This window comes from Monodelphis domestica, chromosome 1 (genome assembly GCF_027887165.1).
Source record: "Monodelphis domestica isolate mMonDom1 chromosome 1, mMonDom1.pri, whole genome shotgun sequence".
Lineage (NCBI taxonomy): Eukaryota > Metazoa > Chordata > Mammalia > Didelphimorphia > Didelphidae > Monodelphis > Monodelphis domestica.
The window spans coordinates 679,460,312-679,468,361 of NC_077227.1; the positions used below are offsets into that span (position 1 = coordinate 679,460,312).

At 38.9% G+C, this 8,050-nt stretch overlaps 1 pseudogene; it reads right to left on the minus strand.

The window, feature by feature from the left end:
- Window positions 1-1,033: 1,033 nt before the first annotated feature.
- LOC103094449 (MAU2 chromatid cohesion factor homolog) lies at window positions 1,034-2,378 on the minus strand (annotated as a pseudogene).
- Window positions 2,379-8,050: the final 5,672 nt, after the last annotated feature.

The window sequence follows — 8,050 nt, forward strand, 5'->3', positions numbered from 1 at the left end:
CTGGGAAGTGTCTGAGGTCAGATTTGAACCTAGGACCTCCCATCTCTAGGCCTGACTTTCAATCCACTGAGCTACCCAGCTGCCCCCTGAAAAAGCCATTTTCTGTACAAATGTGCATTTTTTCCAAAGTGATTTAATCTCTCCAGATATCTACCTTGAATCTGGGTGTCTGGGTTAAGTTAAACTTACAACTTCAAGCTTGTAAGATTTAAATTAATATCCAATAACTCCAAGTATTATATTTTATAATATTTATTAATAATCACTTTAAGTAAAAGAAATAAAAGGACAAAAGTAAAAGCCTGAGTAAAGAAAAATTTTCCCAGCCATGTTTGGGGAGGAAAGACAGCAAGGAGTGGGGTTATACACAAACTTTATCTCCAAAACACAAGGATATAACTTGAGAACAGAAGTGGGATGCTGGAGAGCAGAATTCTAATTATCCAAACTTTATTGATAAAAGTCGTCTGAGTAACATATTAAAGAGTTACGGAGGAGGACAACAGTGCCCCTCCCTCAAAATACATGGCTACTCACTAGGCAATGAAAGGTTTAAAAATAACCAATATTCTTTTTTATTTTACCTTTATTAGAGAAGAACTGGTTTAATCTGTGTGCACACAGTGAGGACTTCCCTAAGAGAAGGATTTTGAAGTTATCCAGCTCTCCATATCCACCCCCAGGCACAGAGTCATGATTAAATCTCACCCTACATGCTACTAGGAGCCTCCTTGTAGTAGACTCTTCTCCACTCCCACCCCTACTCCAATCAGAAGTACTTCATTTCAGATATGACTTAAATATTTTGATTGGCAGTCTGGTCAGAATCCATTTCCAAGTGATGGTTTCCTACCAAGATTGAGTTGGAGAATTTCACATAGTGGATGTTCAGTAAATGAGGAAAGAAAGACTCCCTGCTCCAATATCCCCTAGCCGTATCTGGATCCTGCACCATGCTATACTAAGGAAAACCAGAAACATCAAATATAGTTAAAAATCCAGAAGTTGTGTGTATAAGAGATACACACCTCTAATCTTTAAAAACAGCTTAAAATGTCCTTTTTTGAATCTTTGAAATGTAGGTTGTGTTTAGTCTTGATCAAGGCTTTTGGCTGTACAGGAAATTCCTCATTTTCCTCTCCTGGAAAATATCCCCCAGGATAGATTTTCTTCTGCCCAGGGGACCAAGTAATATGTGTCACTTTAGCCCAGTTTTCCTTCACAGGAGACTAGCAAGGCTGGTGGTAGATCCATTCTGCCCCTGAAACTGTATAGGGGGTGGCCCATCTGTTCACAGGATCACGTTGTCTTCTGGAAGGCAACGAGCTTCAATGTGATCCTAGAGAAGCTGCTGGGAGAAGTTCTGGTGCATCTGGACAGCTTCATGAGCATCCATTGCATTCCACATGCTTTATTCAGGTCTCTCAGCAGAACTGAAGCCCACTGGCTAGCCAGCTATGCTGGTACCACCATATTATTATTCTCCCTATGATTCCCTAATACATGGAACATATGACCCAGGAGGATAAGGGAACAGGCTGTTAACCAGTTCAAATCTTCTGCATTTGACATTTTCAGGGTTTCTCATAAAAATTGCTTTGCTTCATTGAAAGAAAGAGAAGAGTCCTTGGATATAGAAAGCAGCAGCCTTGAGGCAGTGAGAACTTCCAGGAAAGTTGTGGTCTGGATTTATTCTTGCCAATAAATTGTACAGCTCTTGGGGTCTATGCCTTCTCAGATATGCACACCAGCTAGGTTTGTCACAATAAATGCCCATAACTTTTGATGAGTGGTAAGCCCTAATGCAGTAGTGAATTGGGTGAATTATCCATGTAGTTAACAGAAATGCAGTATAGATCTAATAAAGTATGTAACTGCATATAATGATTAGAAAACAGCCTTGGAGATTGCTGGCACAGCTGACAAACTTGGGAGCTCTCTTGTAGGGCAGTGGCCTTGTGTAATGTGACAAGTCAGCACATGTATGTGTTCAAGCAATAACACTTGGAAAGATGACAAGATAGGACTGCAGTCTAACATTTTTTAACTTTTCTAGCTATATGAGTGCTTTGTCTGTACTTCTGTGCTTTCTCCAAGTAGCCAGCTCACATATATTGCATTACAGTCACCAGGTAGACCAATACACATGTGCTTTGGGAGCAGCCAATGAAAGAGGTCAGCAGGATTGTTGGGTAAAATTTCATCCACGTGAAGAGTGGGAATAGTTTGAATACCCTGCTTAGGAGGAATATGCTGCTTGTCACCTGGAGGATCAAGACTAGGAGGTCCTCCTTCTGCAAGGGATTCCCCTGCCAATTTTCAACTGTTTGTGGAAAAAGTGTTAGAAGGTGATTTACTTCTTACAACTTCCTCTCCATCAGAAAAAAAAAAAAACAACACCCTTTTGAGGTGGCTTAGTGCCAGCTCACTGTTCTTGCTATGGTGGTAGAACCCAGAACCCAGCTGCAGGTGTGTGCGGTCTTCCATGAGCTACGAAGGCATGTACGCACAGTCAGATCTTGGGAAGGCTAGATGTGCGGAAGTGCTTGGCAAAGCCCAGCAGCACCAGGTACCATGACTCTGAAGCCTTGGTCTGCACTACCTGGGCTGCCTGAACTGCCATCTTGGGCTGCTCTACAATTGGCTGCAGAACTGTTCTTGGGGAAGGGGCACCAGACAGAAGCTGTGGAGGCTCTCCCAAAAAAATTTTTGAAGAGTAAAATAGGAATTAAATCTGAGCCTTCCAGAGAATTCTCAGATAGTTGTATTATAATAGTATGGAGAAAATCCTATTTGTTAGGTCCATTATTAAGGGATGGGACTTGGTAAGGCCTGGCAAATGCTGGAAAAAGAAAAAAAGAAAAGTTAGTAATTATTAAAAGGAGAAACCTTGTAGAATTGCTTTATTCTGTAAGGTTTCAAACTGTGTAAGCAAGGTCACCAGTTTAAAATGCTTGAGTGGGAGGTGGAGTCAAGATGGCGGCCTAGAAGGAGCAGAAGTTCAGACCTCTGAATACCCTTCCTTACTGATCACAAACTGAATGCTCCTAGGGGACTGAAAAATCAAACCTAACAACAAGACAGAACCAAGGAACTCTCCTGCTGAACTCAATTCAAAAGGTATGCCCTCCTCCCCCAAGCCAGAATCTGAGAACACTCGGGTTAAAGGAGAAGACAGAAGAAAGGTCCCAGGACCACTCCCCTGCCCACCCAGAGCACTGAACCTCCAGCAACAGCGGGAACCTCTGGGTGGGCAAAGGTATTGGTCTGGAGGGTGTACCTTGCGGGCAGGGTTGTGCCAAGCTCAGAGCGTCGAACACAGTTGGTGGGGAAGGAGCTGGGGAAGGAGCTAGAGATGGAGCATAGACCTGGTAGCCTGGCCAGAGCTGTGGAGATCCTCTATATTTGCTCCAGTCTTCCAGGAGGTTTTGACCTCAGAGCACACCCAGCCCAACCCAGCTGAACTTAATCCCATCAAAAGTCTTCATAACTCAGGGAAGTCCAGACTCCACAACCCTCCCTCATTGACTGCTGGACTTTAATCCAATCAAAAGCCTCCAGAGGACAGGGAAGCTCAAACCCCAACAACCCTCCCCCACAGACTGCACCAAGAGATCTTCTGTCAAAGCTCCAGGAGGGGAGTCTGACAGAAGCCCCCAAAACCAAAAAAATGAGAGGAGCAAGAGCACAGATGAATACAGGGAACAAAGAAGGGGTGAATATGAACAAACAACAGAAAAAGAAGAAAGAAATTACAATATACAGCTTCTATACAGCGAACAGAGTGGGGGGGGGGGAGTCACCAAATGATAAATCAAAAATCCCAGCAAATTGAATATAGGTTTTGAAAGAACTCAAAATGCAATTCAAAACAAAATTAAGAGAGGCTGAAGACAATTGGAAAAAGAACTTATAAACTAAAATAAGCCATCTGGAAACAGAGGCACTTGAACTAAAATGAGAAAATAGTGTCTTGAAAGCCAAAATCAACCAGCTGGAAAATGAGGCAAAGGAGATGAAAGATGAGGTAAAAAGGATGAAAGATGAGGCAAAGTAGATGAGAGATAAGGTAAAGAGGATGAAAGATGACCTCCATAGAAAATCAGAGCAGAAAGAGAGGGATGACCAAAAATCCAGGGATGAAATCCAGTCTTTAAGAACCAGAATACAACAACTAGAATTAAGTGACCTCACAAGGCACCAGGACACTATAAAACAAAACCAAAAGAATGAAAAAAATTGAGGAAAATATGAAGCATCTCATTCACAAAACAAATGATGTAGAAAATTGTTCGAGGAGAAACAACTTAAGAATCATTGGTCTACCAGAAGATCATGACAAAAGAAAAATCCTGTACACAATATTACAGGAAATTATTCAAGAAAACTGCCCCAATATTCTAGAACAAGAGGGAAAAGTGGAGATTGAAAGAATCCACTGATCACCTCCTGTACTTAATCCCCAACTGATAACACCCAGGAGTGTTATAGCCAGATTCAAGAACTATCAGACCAAAGAAAAGTTATTACAAGCTGCCAAGAAATCGTCATTCAGGTACCATGGAACCACAATGAGGATAATGCAGGATCTAGCTGCATCCACACTGAAGGACCAAAAGACATGGAATATGATATTCCAGAAAGCAAGGGAACTAGGTCTACAACCAAGAATCAACTAGCCAGCAAAACTGACTATATATTACAGGGGAAAGTATGGTCATTCAACAAAATGGAAGAATTCCAATAATTTGTAAAGAAAAGACCAGACCTGAACAGAAAATTCAATGCCGAAGCACAGAACTCAAGAGAATCATCAAAAGATAATTTTAAAAAAGGGAAAAAAGAAAAACAAAACAAAACAAACAAACAAACCCCTCCCAACTTTTTAAGAGATTCAATAAGTTTAAATGAAATGTATCCCTATAAGAAAAGAGGTCATTGGTAACTCTTAAAAACTGTTGTTATCACCTGGGCAGCTAGAAGAATTACACTTAGAGGGAACAGTGACAAACTGTATAGGATGAAAGGACAAGACATAAATAGGTATATTGATATATGCATGCATAAATACATATACATGTGTATGTGTATATATATATATATGTATATATACACACACACACAACTAGAGCTAAAAAGAGGTTAATACTAAAAAAATGGGAAAAGAAACAAATGGGGGTAAATTTATATGTCACAAAAAAGCTTATGGTGGGAGGGGGGAGAATATCAATACACTGGAAGAGTAAAGAGGTTGGAGATAGGAAATACTCAACTCTTACATACTTTGAAACTGACACAAAGAAGGAAGAATGATTGGGGCAGAGAATAGATTTGCGCCCTATAGGGGAGTAGAAGGGGAACAAACAGACTGGTGGGGAGGGAAGCAGTACAAGGGAGGGAAAGTGTGGGGGGTAATTTTAGAAAGACTATAGGGAAAATAAGGGGGGGAATAAGAAGGGAGGGGGGTAGAAATGGAAGTAAAATAAGGGGGGGGAACTAGGGGGATTGACTAAAAACAAACATTGGTATAGAAGGAAATATTAAAAGAAGAAAAGGCAGGACCAGGAGTAGAAATCAAAATGCTTGGAAATACACAACTAGTAATCATAACTCTGAATGTGAATGAAATAAACTTGCCCATAAAACACAAGCAAATAGCAGAGTGGATTAGAATTCCAAATCCTACCATATGCTGTCTACAAGAAACACACATGAGGAAGGTAGATCCACATTGGGTGAAAGTAAGAGGATGGAGCCAAATCTATTGGGAATCAACTGATAAAAAGAAGGTAGGAGTTGCAATCATGATATCTGGCAAGGCCAAAGTAAAACTAAATCTAGGTAAAAGAGATAGGGAAGGTAATTACATCCTGATAAAAGGCAATATAGACAATGAGGAAATATCAGTACTCTACATGTATGCATCAAATGTCATAGCATTCAAATTTCTGAAGGAGAAACTAGTGGAGCTCAAGGATGCAATAGATAGAAAAACTATACTAGTGGGAGACCTGAACCTTTCTCTATCTAAAATAGATAAATCAATCCAAAAAATAAATAAGAAAGATGTAATAGAAGTGAATGAAATCTTAGAAAAATTAGAGTTAGTAGACATGTGGAGAAAAATAAACATGAACAAAAAGGAATACATCTTCTTTTCTGCAGCACATGGTACATTCACAAAAATTGGCCATGTATTATGACATAAAAACTTTGCAAACAAGTGCAAAAGGGCAGAAATAATAAATGCAACCTTCTTAGATCACAATGCAATGAAAATACTAATTAGTAAGAGTACATGTAGAGGTAAATAAAAAATTAATGGGAAATTAAACAATATGATTCTCCAAAACCGGTTAGTTAAAGAACAAATCATATAAACAATTAATAACTTAATTGAAGAAAATGACAATGATGAGACATCCTTTCAAAACCTATGGGATGCAGCCAAAGTAGTACTCAGGGAGAAATTTATATCCTTGAGTTCATATATTAACAAATTAAGAAGGGCAGAGGTCAATGAATTGGGCATGAAAATTTAAAAACTAGAATTAAAAACTAGAACAAATTAAAAATCCTCAGATGAAGACTAAATTAGAGATCCTAAAGATCAAAGGAGAAATCAATAAAATTGAGTATTGATCTAATAAATAAGACTAGAAGCTGGTACTTTGAAAAAACAAATAAAATAGATAAAGTACTAGTCAGTATAATTAAAAAAAGGAAAGAAGAAAACCAAATTGACAGTATCCAAGATGAAAAGGGAGACCTCACCTCTAATGAAGAGGAAACTAAGGCAATCATTAAAAACTACTATGCCCAATTATATGGCAAAAAATACAGCAATCGAAGTGATATGGTTGAATACTTACAAAAATATAAAATGCCTAGACTAACAGAGGAAGAAATAAATTACCTAAACAACCTCATATCAGAGGTAAAGAAGTTGAATAATCCATCAAAGAACTCCCAAAGAAAAAATCCCCAGGTTCAGATGGATTCACAAATGAATTCTATCAAACATTAAAAAAACAACTAATTCCAATATTATACAAACTATTTGACAAAATAAGCAAAGAAAGAGTTCTACCAAATTCCTTTTACGACACAAATATGGTCCTGATCCCAAAGACAGTCAGGTAAAAAACAGAGAAAGAAAACTATAGACCAATCTCCTTAATGAATATAGATGCAAAAATCTTAAATAGGATCTAGCAAAAAGACTCCAGCAAGTCATCACAAGGGTTATCCACTACGATCAGGTAGGATTCATACCAGGAATGCAAGGATGGTTCAATATTAGGAAAACCATTCAATTAATTGACCATATAAACAAGCAAACCAACAAAAATGACATGATTATCTCAATAGATGCAGAAAAAGCCTTTGACAAAATACAACACCCATTCCTATTGAAAACACTAGAAAGTATAGGAATAGAAGGGCATTTCCTAAAAATAATAAACAGTATATATCTAAACCCATCAGCAAACATCATCTGCAATGGGGATAAACTAGATGCCTTCCCAATAAGATCAGGAGGGAAACAAGGATGTCCATTATCACCTCTATTATTTAACATTGTACTAGAAACACTAGCAGTAGCAATTAGACAAGATCAGGAGGGAAACAAGGATGTCCATTATCACTCCTTTTTTCCTTAGAATAGATTTAGTAAATTGGTAACTATAATACAAATAAGTGACCTTGGGAAGGTCACAACAAAAAAAGGGGATGATTGTGGAAAGGAAAATAGACTAATAGTTGGTAGGGGAAGAGGCAACTGGGAGTGGCAGTTGGATCTTGTAACTAGCATTTCCTTCCTGCCGGGAGTGGCAGTTGGGTCTTGTGACTAACACTTCCTTCCTGCTGGGGTTGGTCTTTCTTCCTGGTATTGGAGGAGAGAGGAGCTTGTTCAGCCCAGTCTGGAGTGTCATTCTCTTCTTGGTTTAGCCCAAAGACACAGGCTTCTGAAGCTTAGAAAGGTTCTTGTTTGCTTTCTATCTACTGCTAAGATCCTGAATTAGACTAAACAGGACTGATATAAAGT